The 12,932-nt window shown below is 40.1% G+C and overlaps 1 protein-coding gene and 1 pseudogene across 4 annotated transcripts in view; one reads left to right on the forward strand and one right to left on the reverse strand.

The window, feature by feature from the left end:
* The window catches only part of APLP2 (amyloid beta precursor like protein 2), an 84,572-nt gene that overhangs the window by 25,747 nt on the left and 45,893 nt on the right, over positions 1 to 12,932 (forward strand). The gene's annotated exons all lie outside the window — the stretch shown is intronic.
* On the reverse strand, positions 808 to 1,685 carry LOC118934675 (40S ribosomal protein S24-like; annotated as a pseudogene).

Here is a 12,932-nt window from a genome sequence, read left to right on the forward strand (position 1 = left end):
TTTAATTAAGATCTTCTGCATATTCATGCTAGAAAATACGTAGATACTTCATTCGTATTACAAAAAATTTTCATTTCAACCTAAAACCTTTTTGTATCTGTATAGTAAAATCACAAACTTTTCCTTTCCTTGGGGAGAGAGATTGATCTCTGGTGTCTTCCTCGTCTTCAGAGGAGACCCAAGTTCTACTGCATTAGGGTCCCACTTTTAGGACCCATTTAACCTTGATTACCTCCTGAAGGCCCTATATTAAAAACAGTCACATTGTGGGTAGGGTTTCAGCAAATGAATGGGGATCATAGGGGGGTGGTCATAATTCAGTCCATAACAGTGGTGAAATACTTTTTTAAGTATTTTTTGAAAACTTAGACATTTTGTGAAATGAAAAATGTCTAAATTCAGTTTAATTCTTAATGCTACTGACCGTTAAAGCAATGCTACTGACCGTTAAAGCTGAAAGAAGACACCTGTCATTGACATATACACTAAGGAAGATCTAAAGAAGTACTTTACTCTAATTTACTAAGTTATCACATTTTTCAGCCTTAGCATTAATTATGGAAATATTGTTGAAATTTTTTAAAATTTTTATTAAGGTAAGATTGATATACACTCTTAGGAAAGTTTCACATGAAAAAACAGTGTGGTTACTACATTTAGGCATAGTATCAAGTCCCCACCCACACCCCAATGCAGTCACTGTCCATCAGTGCAGCAAGGTGCCAGAGATCCACTATGTGCCTTCTCTGTGATACACACTGTTCTCCCCGTGATCCCCCACACCATGTGTACTAAACATAATTGTTGAAATTTAACTAGTAAACTTCCTCCTCCTCGTTGTTATTAAATAGTTGTAACTCTAAGACAGTCGAAATGTTGCACTTTTATGTTTTTAACAAATGGGTAGACAACTTCGTAAGATTTTTTTTGCAAGGTTTAAGATCAGTTTAGAAAATTGTCAGCTCAGCTGTCCTCATAGGTGTATTAGGTGACACATTTACCATTTTGGCAATAAAATAATCTAATATATAAATTTTATAATTAAGTGAAACATAATTTATTTACACATTTTATAATATTTATAAATTTTAATAATTTCAGGGCTATTGCTCCATCTCTCTGTGTGGTTTCTTTGACAGATTTTCCCAGTTCTCCTTAGTTGTGGACTTTCCTTCTGTCTGCCCATCAGATGTGGCTTTTTTTTTTTTAAGTTAGTTTCTTAATCCTCATGAAAAATCTGCAGTCACCACAGATAAAGTCACTGCAGAATCTTTACCCTTTCAGTCGTTCAGTCTCCAACTCACACCAGCAACACTGGCCTTTGCAGTCCCACTGACTTTCTTCTTCCTGTTCTTATGTTTGCTGTTTTCTTGAGGTCTTTTTTTTTTTTTTCTCATGCAGTCCATATCTTGCAAGTCTGTGTTTGGGTCTCTGCATAATCCAAAAAATTGTAAATAACGCCAAAGCCAGTTGTCTTACCACCATCAACATGGGTTCTGAATCTAAAAGCAAAGATGACATCTGGGGTGCTCTTGGACATTTTGGCTCATTTTTCTTGACTTTTTTTCGTCAGTACTGTTGCCTTCCCAGAGTGAAGGACATCAGTGACCATTTGTCTCTGCTGAGGCAGTCGGTTGGCCATGAACTTCCCGGTCAGGATGGTTGCTGTGTCATTCACAATGGCAGTGGATCTTTAAGCAGGCAGGGAGAAAAAGAGCAGATGTGGGTATTTCTTATGGTCTGTCCTCCATCTTTTTAACTGTAGCCTCCCCAGATGGTCCCACCTAGTCTCTGGGTTTAAAATTATTTCAGTTTGTTATTGAATTGCAAATTCACAATTCCAGCCTAAATTACCCTTCTGGGTGTCTGGACCTGTATTTCTGCCTGCTAAGTACCTCTACACTGCCTCTTAGATAATCTCTGAGTACTTGGAATACAGCGCAACCAAATCTGGTCTGTGCATCTCTGATCCCCAATGCCCTCCCTGCCAGCCCCCTCAGTCTCCTTGGTTATTGGCTCCACTATTCTCCTTGCTGTCAGAATTACAAAGTTGGAGTCATTTTGACCCTTCGTTCACATCCCCCTCCCAACCTGCCAGTGTTTCTCTAGTCTGTCCCTTTCCTCCTCACAGCCTTTGTTCATCACCTGCCTCCTGAGTGAATGCAGTGGCTTCTTAACTGGCCTCTTGGCTCTACCTAATCTTGCCAAGTCATACCCTCCCACCTTCTCAGATAGGCCGAGCAAGGTCATGCCAGTGCTGGAAGAGGCCCAGGCACAGTTTCCTTGGACAAGAGGTTCTGAAGACTGCCCTCCACCTCCCAGGGCTGTTCCCCCCACCCCGTGTTCAGCTGTGTGCCTGCCTCCGTTCAGCTTTTCTCACATTACAGTGCACTCACGGTTTCCACTTCCTCTCTCTCCTCATTCATAATTCATGTGTTTCACCATAGTTCTGTGTTTCTCTCTAAGACTGTTAGCTCCCCAAATACATGTGTTCAGTCTTACTTGTTTACTCAGTGTGTTCATTTGCTGGGACTGCTGTAACAAAGCACCTCAAACCGAGTGGCTTAAACAACAGAAACTTATTGTCTGACTGCTCTGGAGGATAAAGTCTAAGACTGAGTCATCTAGGGCGGTGCTCCCTCTGTAGGTCAGGTGCTCAGGGAGGATCTGTTCCCCGCCTCCACCTGGCTTCTGCTAGTCATTGGCTTGTGGCAGCATAACTTACTTTCCATGGCCTTCTCCCCATGCGCATGTGTCTGTCTCTTTGCATATCCCCTTTTATAAGGGCACCAGTCACATTAGATAAGGGCCCACCCTAGTGGGCCAGGATAATGTCACTTTAATTGATTGCATTGGCAAATTTCCATTATTTCCAAGTAATGTCACATTTGAAGGTAGTGGGCTTAGGACTTCAACAAATGAATGGGCGGGGAAACACAGTTTAACCCATAGCATGTTGTCTGTAACATGATTGTAAAATGAGCAAATGAAATCTTTGAATAAAGGATCACACTTTGATTTTCTAATGGACATTATATCTAAATTATCAAAAATAAAAGGTAATGATTTTGTTAATACTTTCCTATCTCCAGTTTTCAAATATATTCATAGTAGCTTTTAAGTTGTTATACCTTCAGATATGCAGGTGAGTGATTCTAGGTGTTCTAGTTCTGTCCTGATAAGAGAATGTAACTTAGTTTTTAATACATTTAATATCTAAGTAAACCAATATGGACAAAGAACAGGAGGGCAGAGATGAGATGTCTGTAAAATCTTGAAGTTTGAAAGCAGATGGACCTGGGTAACTGAGCTTGTAGACCAGAAACCTAAATGAAAGATTGAAACCTAAGTGTGGGGGGTAGAAACCAACTGAGAACAAACTGATTTGCTGAGTAGAACCTGAAGGAGAGACAGGAGGCTGGCCTCGGGGTTTCTGAGTGGGCAAGGCTGGTAATAGGGGAGGGGTTGAAGCTCAGTATGAGTAATGAGCCCAGGAGTACCCCTCCCCACTCTGCACCCCAGGAAGAGACTTGTGGTTCACTTGGGGACAGCAGGCTGCCTGGAGTACAGGGACAGAGAGGTGAAACTGCCCCTAACCAGCCCTGCAGCCTCATGATGGCCAGGATGGGGGCACTAGTCGGGACTGCCAGAGTCTTCTCTGGAGAGGCAAATGAAGGTCACTCACTGACAGGTCCTATCCATGCACAGGAAACTTCTCACCAGCTCTTTAGTGTGCCCTTCTTAAATACTGAATTAGATGGCTTAGGGTCACCACACGTTTTCAGGAATGCCTTGAACACACACAAGAACAAAACAGATGTGGGAAGAAAAGCAACTTGAGGACACTGCAGGGAACAGGCAAATAACTTCAGATAAATTCTTGACACCTCAAAGAAGAGAGTGTGGTACAGCTATGAAATAACAGTTTGCAGTAAAAATAAGGCATTCAGAGAACAAGAATTCTTTGGAGATTAGAAACATGATACCAGAAATTTAAAAATCTAATAGGAATTGTTAGAAAGGGGACAGAGAGAAACTAGAAAGGAAAAGTTAAGAAGAGGATCAACCTAGGAGATCCAAGATGCAACTAAAGAACTTCAGACCAAGAAGAGAGGAAACAGGACTGAGTGTTTGTTACCAGGTTGACTTGGTGGACTAGGAACTCAGGCCAGTGTATGGACAAAAACCCACACCAAGCCACATTATGTTGAAATTTCAGAATATCAGACACTGGGAAGAATCTTAGAATTTACTTTCATATAGAAAAAAAACACCTGCACAGTAGATTAAGAATCAAATTGGTCTTCAATTTGTAAGTAGCAATGCTGGAAGCTACTAGAAGACCTTAGATTCTGAGGGAAAGTTGTGTCCAACTTACAGTTGAGTGCTTGTCCAAACGACCAATAAAGTGTGTGCATGAAATAAAAACTTTTTTTTTTGAGAATCTGTCATCTTTGAAACTTAACATACACGTACATTTTTTTGGCAAGCTGTGGGGAGATGTGAGCTACTAAAACAGTAAGTCAAAAGGGAGGGAAGTGTTGAGTAAGGAAACAGGAGGTAGTGGCGAAGGAATTTTCAGGATGACTATGATCAAAGTTCTCAGGAATATGGATGTGCTCAGACCTAGAGAATCATCAGTGCAGGTGGGGCAGGAAAATGGCAGACCTGAGGGACAGCTGTCTTGAAGAAAAAAGGAATCAGTACATGTGCAAGCATGCAGGTAAAAGAAAAGATGCAGTTGCTGACTCGGGGGAAATAGAAACCTAAGAAAGGAACTGTAATCATAGTACATTTTTATGTATCATGATGTAAATAGGGGTATTAATTTGACCAGTGGAACAAGGGGAAGTGGGTGGATGAATGTGAGGTATGGTGGTTTTAAAACCTTTTTTTAATAGGAAGTTGATAAAGTCTGGACTAAAAAAAGGTACAGAAATAAAGGATGTTATTTAGAAATGTGGAGGCAAATAGATAAAAAGGGCTAGAAGTGCTGCCTTCAAGGAGTGTGTTTCCATTGGGTGGAGGACTGCTGTTCCAGTAGGAGATTATGTTAATGTGACTTTTCAGGATGGGGGACGTGGATTCACTTGGCAAAAGCTAAAACATTTAATTTGTCATTCATTACAGATCTACTTACATGAAGACTAGTACAGTATAATCACTTAGAGATTGCTTCTGATAACTGCTAAAGTAATTTTAGTTTAAATGTCTTTTTAAAAAAAAAAACCCAAGAGCAGTTTTTAGAGGCAGTCAGTCTGTTACTTGGTGGCAAATGATTACCTACTATATTCTAGGTGCTGTTCCCAGATACAGTGATTAGAAAAGCAGGTGAGGTCCTGACCTTAGGAAGGAACATTCCAGTAGAGGGAGATAGACAAGGCAGGCAGGTGAACAAGTAGTTGCAGGTTGCTGGATGAGGGACATAAAACACCAGTGGGTTGAGAACTGTCCTCAGGAAGGGCCCTCAGGAAAGAGCAGGGAAAGGAATTCTAGGTGAGAGCCTTGGGTTTAGGTATAAGAGCTCCTGGCTGGTTTAGGGACACAAGACACAAAGTGGGTGGGTGATGTAGTGAGTCAGGGGTTGGTCAGAGTTTGACCCTCTGGGAACAGAAGAGTGAGTGGTGGGTTCTGCCTGGAGGTGGTTTACAATGCCTTGTGGACAGTGGGCAGTGGAGGGTGTGAGTGGGCAGCTCCCTAGAGGCCCACTTGGTAAGTAGAACAAAGGTGCTCTTGTGCTTTCCAGGGTGTGTGTGTGTGTGTGTGTGTGTGTGTGTGTGTGTGTGTTTTCACACCCCCATTTACATCCTTTTTGTTCACTTTTTTACTTGAGTATAGCTTTTCCTGCCTCCTTTATGCATTTATTTAGTAGCTAGGTGGTTTGAACCAACCCAGAAAGGCTACTTAATGGTTGAGACAGCAAGCAGTAAACATTACCAACCAGCAGCTCATACTAGCTTTATTACTTTATTTTTTTAAATTGCTGATAATTACAATAATGCACATGGGCATGGGTCCCAGACAGGAAGAATCCTGGTCTGCAAGCAGATCTGGTATGAGCTGATAATACAGTCTGTATTTACTTTTTAAATTTAAATGCTACATAAATCACAGGAAAGATGCCTTTTTGACTTGCTTTGAACTTGGGGGGGTGGAGCTCTTCCATATTTTTGTAATTTTCCCAGTTGTTTTAATGGGCATTAGAAGTTAAAGTAATTTGTTACATCAAGACTGGCATTGAATATTGCTTGCATCTAATGAACGGTAAAATGCTCAGCAGAATAGCATGTGGAAATTGCCATTTGTATTTTTAAATGTGAATTTCCTTTCTCCCTGCCCTTTGAAAATCATTTTGGCAAATTGTCTTATTTTTTAGTTATAAACAAACATATGGGTTATTCATCTAAGAATTTCTACCCTTTCTTGCCTTATCAGAATCCCAGAACCTCAGAAATAAAGAGCTAATAAGCCTTTGGTTTTCATGGAATAGTAAAACTAAGAAAACAATTCTTACATTAAGTTGCCAATTCTTAATATTATAGAGGAAATATTTTTAAGAAACAGACTACCCATTTAATATTGCTGTCATTTTATGAAAAATATTTTAGGACAAATGGTAGAAGGTAATCTTAGAAATCAGGAAAGTTGTTTCTCAAGTGAGGGCAGTAAGCAGTTGTGTACCCTTAGACACTCATGTGCGCTCACACACATGCACAGCAGATGTTTCTTATTGTTTTCATTTTCTAGGCCACTGAAAACCTTCTGTAGACCTTACTAGCCCGCTAATGAGTGTTAAGGAACCCCTGCTGTGAAAACACTAGTAAAATCCACCCTATATATTAAAGCATGAATGTTTTCAGCTGCATAGACTTGTTTTCTATCTTTTCCCAGATATATTAAAGGAAGAGAGATCCAGTGGGATCAAATTCATATCTCTGTTCTTGGCTGTTCATGTTTGTGTTTGTAACATCTTAAGTCAGAGCGTTTCAGCCAAAGCTGACACTTTGCATAGTGACCCAGCTTAACCTTGGTAAAACCACTAAGTTGAATGTTTATTTTAGTGAAAGAGGTTTCTCTGAAGAATCGAATATTTTTACAAGAGGTGTAATTTATTACATTTCAAGTATAGAAGTATTTGAAATATGCTACAAAATTGCCTTATTTTTAATGATTGTGACTTAATGTATTTAAAATAAACAAAATATTATAGAGCATCAGATCAGACAGAATAAGACAAAAGCTTCTAATTTCTGAGAATATTGGCAGGTTTGTGGTTGGATATTCCACAACCTCCTCCCCCACCCCCGGTCATTTGTATTACTTCTTTACCATCTGTGAATCAATAAGAATTATCTAGAATGAACATGTTAATTATTAATATTTAATCAGTAGTACTTCTGGATGTTACTTGAAATCATTTCACTTTTTTAAGGTTTAGGATGTAATTCCTGTACATTCCCCCAACCTTGTACATGTTATTTATTTAGCACACTCTTAATAAACAACTGTCTCAGTAATACTGGCCAATGAGTTCAAAGGTTAAGCCCAAGTCCCACCATTTGATCATCTTCTTTTAATACTCAAGCCTGCTGGCTTCCTGACCTCTGCTGTTAGCATGCCTTCAAAGTACGACAGATTGTTGCTTTGCTTTGGAATCATCAGATTCTTACTCAGTGAGGAAGCTTTGGTTCTAAGTCATGTCTCTTATGCAGCAGGAGTTTTAGGGAAGTAGAGTTCTATCTGTTGTAATGTGAACCAAAGTTCAAAAATATCATTTATTGTTCTTAAGATTTGGGTAGCACCATATTTATGTTGCACAAAAATGAAAACTAAGGTGGAGAAGGAGAGATAAAGTAACTTCAGTGAGTTCACATAGCTAGTAAGTGAAGGGAATATCCCTCAAATAAAACAAATTTAGAGAAATAACTTATGTAGTGCTCTTTGGGTCACAGCAGTGTCTCAACAGTAACTGCAGATTCATCTTGACCTCACTTCCGTGCCAGCCGGAAGCTGGACTAGGGCCAGGAAGCCAGCAACTCCCGGTGATTTTCTTTTAAATGGTAGAGTAGTATTAAATTGTTCATGTAAACTTTGGGTGGCTGAACTCTCACAAAATAAAATGTGGAGTATTAATGCAGCCTGCCCTAAGCATGTCCAAATTTAATAGGTAAAAGAAGGAATGTGCAGTCTTTTCTGGATTTAAGGAGGGTGACTGGTCACCTGGGGACTTCTGTGTTCTTCCCTGTTGGCCCATAATTTAAGCTTCAGTTCTGTGTGTTCACAGCCAGCGAGAATGAAGTCTTCAGGGGCCAGTGCTAAATCTGAGTGCTTGTTCTCAATGCAACAGGCATTGTGCTTAGTGCGTTAAGTGCATTATCTTATTTTAATGCCCACAACAAGCCTGAGAGGCATAGTATGTTAGTGGCCCTCTTTTACAGATAAATTTACAACCTGATAATAACAGGCACCAACACTGAAGCACTCTGTGTAACAAGCACTTTGAGTGTATTAATTCATTTAGACCCCAAAGCAACACTGCGGTGTTCAGTTACTGTCATAGTTTTATAGATGAGGAAACTGAGGCCCAGGGAGGGAAGGTGACTTGCCAGAGGTGGTACAGCTAGTCAGGGATGGGGCTGGAACTCAGGCATGGTTTTTCCATCTCTTGAAGCCCATGCTCTTAGCTAGAACGTCATGTACTACCTCTGAGGTCAGGAGTAGAATGAGCAGAAGACTTGGTTGGCCAAGGCATGTCCCTAGTATCTCCAAACCCGTGGAAATCAGTTTCTCAGAATTCCTGCTTTATTATAGGTAATTGGAAAGAAACATAGGAACCAGTAAAGAATGTGTTCACTGTTTTGCATCTTTGTTTTGCCATGAAACTATTTTGTTCATGTAGTTATTTTTAATAGCTTCTTTATAAAAGACTCCTATGTCTCATCTCTGAGACACATACAGAAAGACAGACCTCTCTTAAATCTTGAGGCTTGGATCCTCACTAGTATAATCCAGATGAGCAAATAGCCACTTTCTTATAAAAGTCTTCAGAGCCCGTCTAAATCATTTTCAATCTTGGTACCTCATTTATGCTTTAGTATTTAGAGCTCTAATAAAAGCAGGGACTATTGGTGTAAATTACTATTTATGAAAATAGTACCTAACAGCTGGCATATGTCAGTGGAAGAATAATGGCCTTTTACATTTAGAGTTTCCCCCCAAAACCTAATTTACCAGTTTCTGACATTAGAATTAAATTCAAATGTAAAAAAAGGCCAAGGATTTTCAGTTGGTATAATGTAAACTGTCACTTTTAAGAACAGGTTTTCTCAAGTTTGTTGCTAAAACTGGGAAATGCTTAACGAGAATCCTGCTATTTCATTAAATGGTGGGTTGAAATGTTTGAAGCTTGGAGTTTATTTTTAATTGGAGGCTTCCCTTTACTGCTGCTGAAGGTACTCTAAAAGCTCCAAACTATAGTCATACTTCTGACAGTTACAGAAGTGGACTTTCTCATGTGTAGGCTCTGGGCAGAATTGTAATAGTCCTTGCATTGGAGAGAAGTCAGATTTAGTACACGTACACAAGGGTTTTACTACATTAGGATGGGTGTCCTTGTGTTCAGAATAAACAGTAGGTTTTTCAGGTATCGGGCCTGCTCTGATTCTCCTTATTCTCTACCTTAAAAAGTATGGCTTCTCTTTTTAACCTCTTGCAACCATGTAATCAGAGTTCAAAGTCAGGCCAGTGATGGACAGGATTTAAAAAGCCAAAACTGCTTTATTTTGAGCTAATTTTAGAGGTTTTTTTTTTAATTGCAGAAATACTCCAGAGTTGCCCTCTGCCCTTGCTGTGCTTCCCTTAATACTGACGTCTGACCTAACCACCACCGTGGGAGATTAATGATGTCACAGCGCTATTCACTGACTCACAGACCTTACTCAAATACTGCTCCAGTTTTCCCAGTAATGACCCTTTTCGGGGATCCTGTCAGGGCTCCCAGGTTGCATCTGCTTGTTGTTTCTTCTTCGTTTTTCTTGTCCTTCCTCACTGGTGCTCGTCCATGTCCTATTGCTGGTGAGGTTAGTGTCAGTGTCTCCAGTGTGAAGTAATTTGTCTTCTCTTTTGTAGTGAATCAATATCTTGGGGAGATAACCTTGAAACTGTAGACTTTTTGAAAGTCCATTCAGTGAAGTAAATCTTGTGCAGGTTTTTGGACACAGATTTAAGTCATTTTAATGTATGAAGTTAATTAAATTAAACCATGAAGTGCCATTCAGAATTTGGGCAGAGAGGAGTGAATGTAGAATATAGGATCTTTGTGTCCATGAATAGATTGTCATTTCACTGACCTTCCCTTTGAGTAAGAGTGCCTTGTCTTTTGCTGTCACCAAATGCGGATGGTACACAGATGCTACAAAGACGTGCTTCGTTCATTATTTGTTAGAACTAGAGTTGTGTTACCTTGCCTCCCCAGGGTGAAGCTGGATCCCTTGAGCAGCTGTAACGCAGCGCCTTCTATCCAAGGAAACATGGTTCACTCAGTAATGGATAAATCCCTCCTCTTCAGAAGACGCTGCCTCCACCGCTGACACTTTGACAAACCCTGGAGCCAAATTAGATTCTGGGGCAGTAGCTTTAATGAGGAAGGAAGTAACGGCTTACATGCTTGCTTGGGATTGGGAGCGCTGTGGGTCCTGAGCGGCTTTGTGAAGGGAGGAGGGGCTTCCGTGGGCTCAGGGGTTGCATCTGTTGAGGTGATGATTAAAGGCCCTGATTTAAGTTAGGTTCAGACTTAGGTTTATTTATTGTTTTAAGCCATTTCAGGTTTTCAACTGAGTAGGAGCACTTTTTACCAAGTTGAATTTCTGTCCTTGGATAGCTAAGCTCTTTTCCCTGAGCCAAATTAATAAAATGGAATTTCTTATTAAGAATGAATTATTAAGTAAAATGGAAGCACTGGGCTAAGGAAAGCACTTGATGCAATTTGTTTTCAAAGCCTTTGAAAGTGCTGCAGTGTGCATACATCACAAGCGCTGGCTTAAGTGCCAAAGCACGGGGCATTAATTTTCTTTTGTAGAGGATTCCAGGTTCACAGGATATCAGAAGTGCTGACTTGGCAGTGAAACCCCATTTGTAACATGTTAGAATAGGAAACAGATTGATTTATACATTGATGTAATGGATCAAGGCACAGTGTGTGCTTAAGAAAATGGAGAGCCCATTAAAAAAGAGCATTTTCAAAGGAAATAAGTACAAACATTACAGGAAAAACGATCCTTTTACACTGTAGGTAAGGTTGGGGTATGTTTGATTAGCTGATTCCTAGACATGGTCCACAGAGGCTTTTTATATTTCAGATGATACCTCCTTGAGAGTCTCTTATGACCACAAGGATTAATCTTTCTGAACTCAAAAGTGAATCACCACAGCATATTAGCTGTCTGGAATGATGCCAGGTACTCGCCTTTTTCTTGGTGGTAACTGATGTGAGGAGCTATCGCTGCTTCGCTGCTGCTTCCTGTTGCTTTAACCTCTGGTGTTTGAGATTCTCTTTAGGGAAGGTGATGCTGACCATCTCAGTACAAAGATCAAATGCACTTACCACTGATGTATTGACCTTAGTGGTTGACCCATAAACTGAGCATTTATACAGTTGGAAGTCTTGTGGTCTTTTAGCCAACAACCATAATGAGTAACATGTGGAACATAATCTTTGGTGCTGATAAATGGCTACCTGAACAGTTTGACCACTGCGCTGCTGTGGCTTGGGTGTGCTCACCTAACTAATTGACACTTTCTTTCCTGTATTCATTTTTGGAATTTAAGAGGTAAATCGTTATACCCCTCCCACCCCTGGCCAAATTCTGAGAGATTAGGTATCATGCTGCAAATCATGTTTGTTTTAATACCTGTCTTTAAGTATACAAGATCATAGAATTTAGGAAATAGTCCTCAACATCTTTCCAGTTTAACTGTGGTAGTTCATTTATAGCCGGTTTAGGAAACACTTTCCTTTTGACATGTTGATTTGGCTTTCTTGCTTACATATTTATCATGTCTCCCTGGATTTTCTTCATTTATTTCTGTCTGGGCTTTTGAAGTAGGAAGGAAAGAATTTGGTGAGAGGTGGGGGAGGTGGGCACTGGTGTCCGTACACAAAGGTGTCCCTGGGATTTCCTTGCCTTGGTCTATGCACCCGTTTTCCTCCACATTGTATTCCAAGCTTCTGGCCATAATCCCTAGATTATATCCCATAATCCCTGGCCACCCAACCCCTCCTCCCCAGTAACCACCAGCCACTTTTGTGTCCCTGAGTCTACTGCTGTGTTCATTTTTTGTTCTTAGATTCCACAAATAAATCATGTGGCATTTGTCTTTCTCTACCTAGCTTATTTCACTGAGCATAATACCCTTCTAGGTCCATCCATGTTGTCACAAATGGCAGAACTTTCTTTTATGGCCGAATAATATTCTATTGTGTTTATGTATCACATCTTTATCCGCTCATCTTTGACAGATATTTTGGTTGCTTTCGTATCTTGGCTATTGTAAATAATGTGGCAATAAACATAGGGCAGTAAACATTTATCTTTTTTAAATCAAGGATTTTGGTTTCTTGAGGTAAATTCCTAAGCATGCAGTGACTGGGTTGTGTGGTATTTCTGTTTTTAATGTTTTGAGGATCCTCTATACTGTTTGCCACAGTGGCTGCAAACAGTTTACATTCCCAACAGTGCACAAGGGCTTCTTCTTTTCCACATCCTTGTCAACACTTGTTCTTATCTCTTTTATAATAGCCATTCTAACTGGTGTGAGGTGATATATCATTGTAGTTTTGATTTGCATTTCCCTGATGATTAGGGATGTGGAGCATCTCTTCATGTGCCTATTGGTCATCTGTGTTTCTTCTTTGGAGAAGTGTCTGTTCAAGT

The sequence above is a fragment of the Manis pentadactyla genome, chromosome 13 (assembly GCF_030020395.1).
Source record: "Manis pentadactyla isolate mManPen7 chromosome 13, mManPen7.hap1, whole genome shotgun sequence".
NCBI classification, from domain to species: Eukaryota; Metazoa; Chordata; class Mammalia; order Pholidota; family Manidae; genus Manis; species Manis pentadactyla.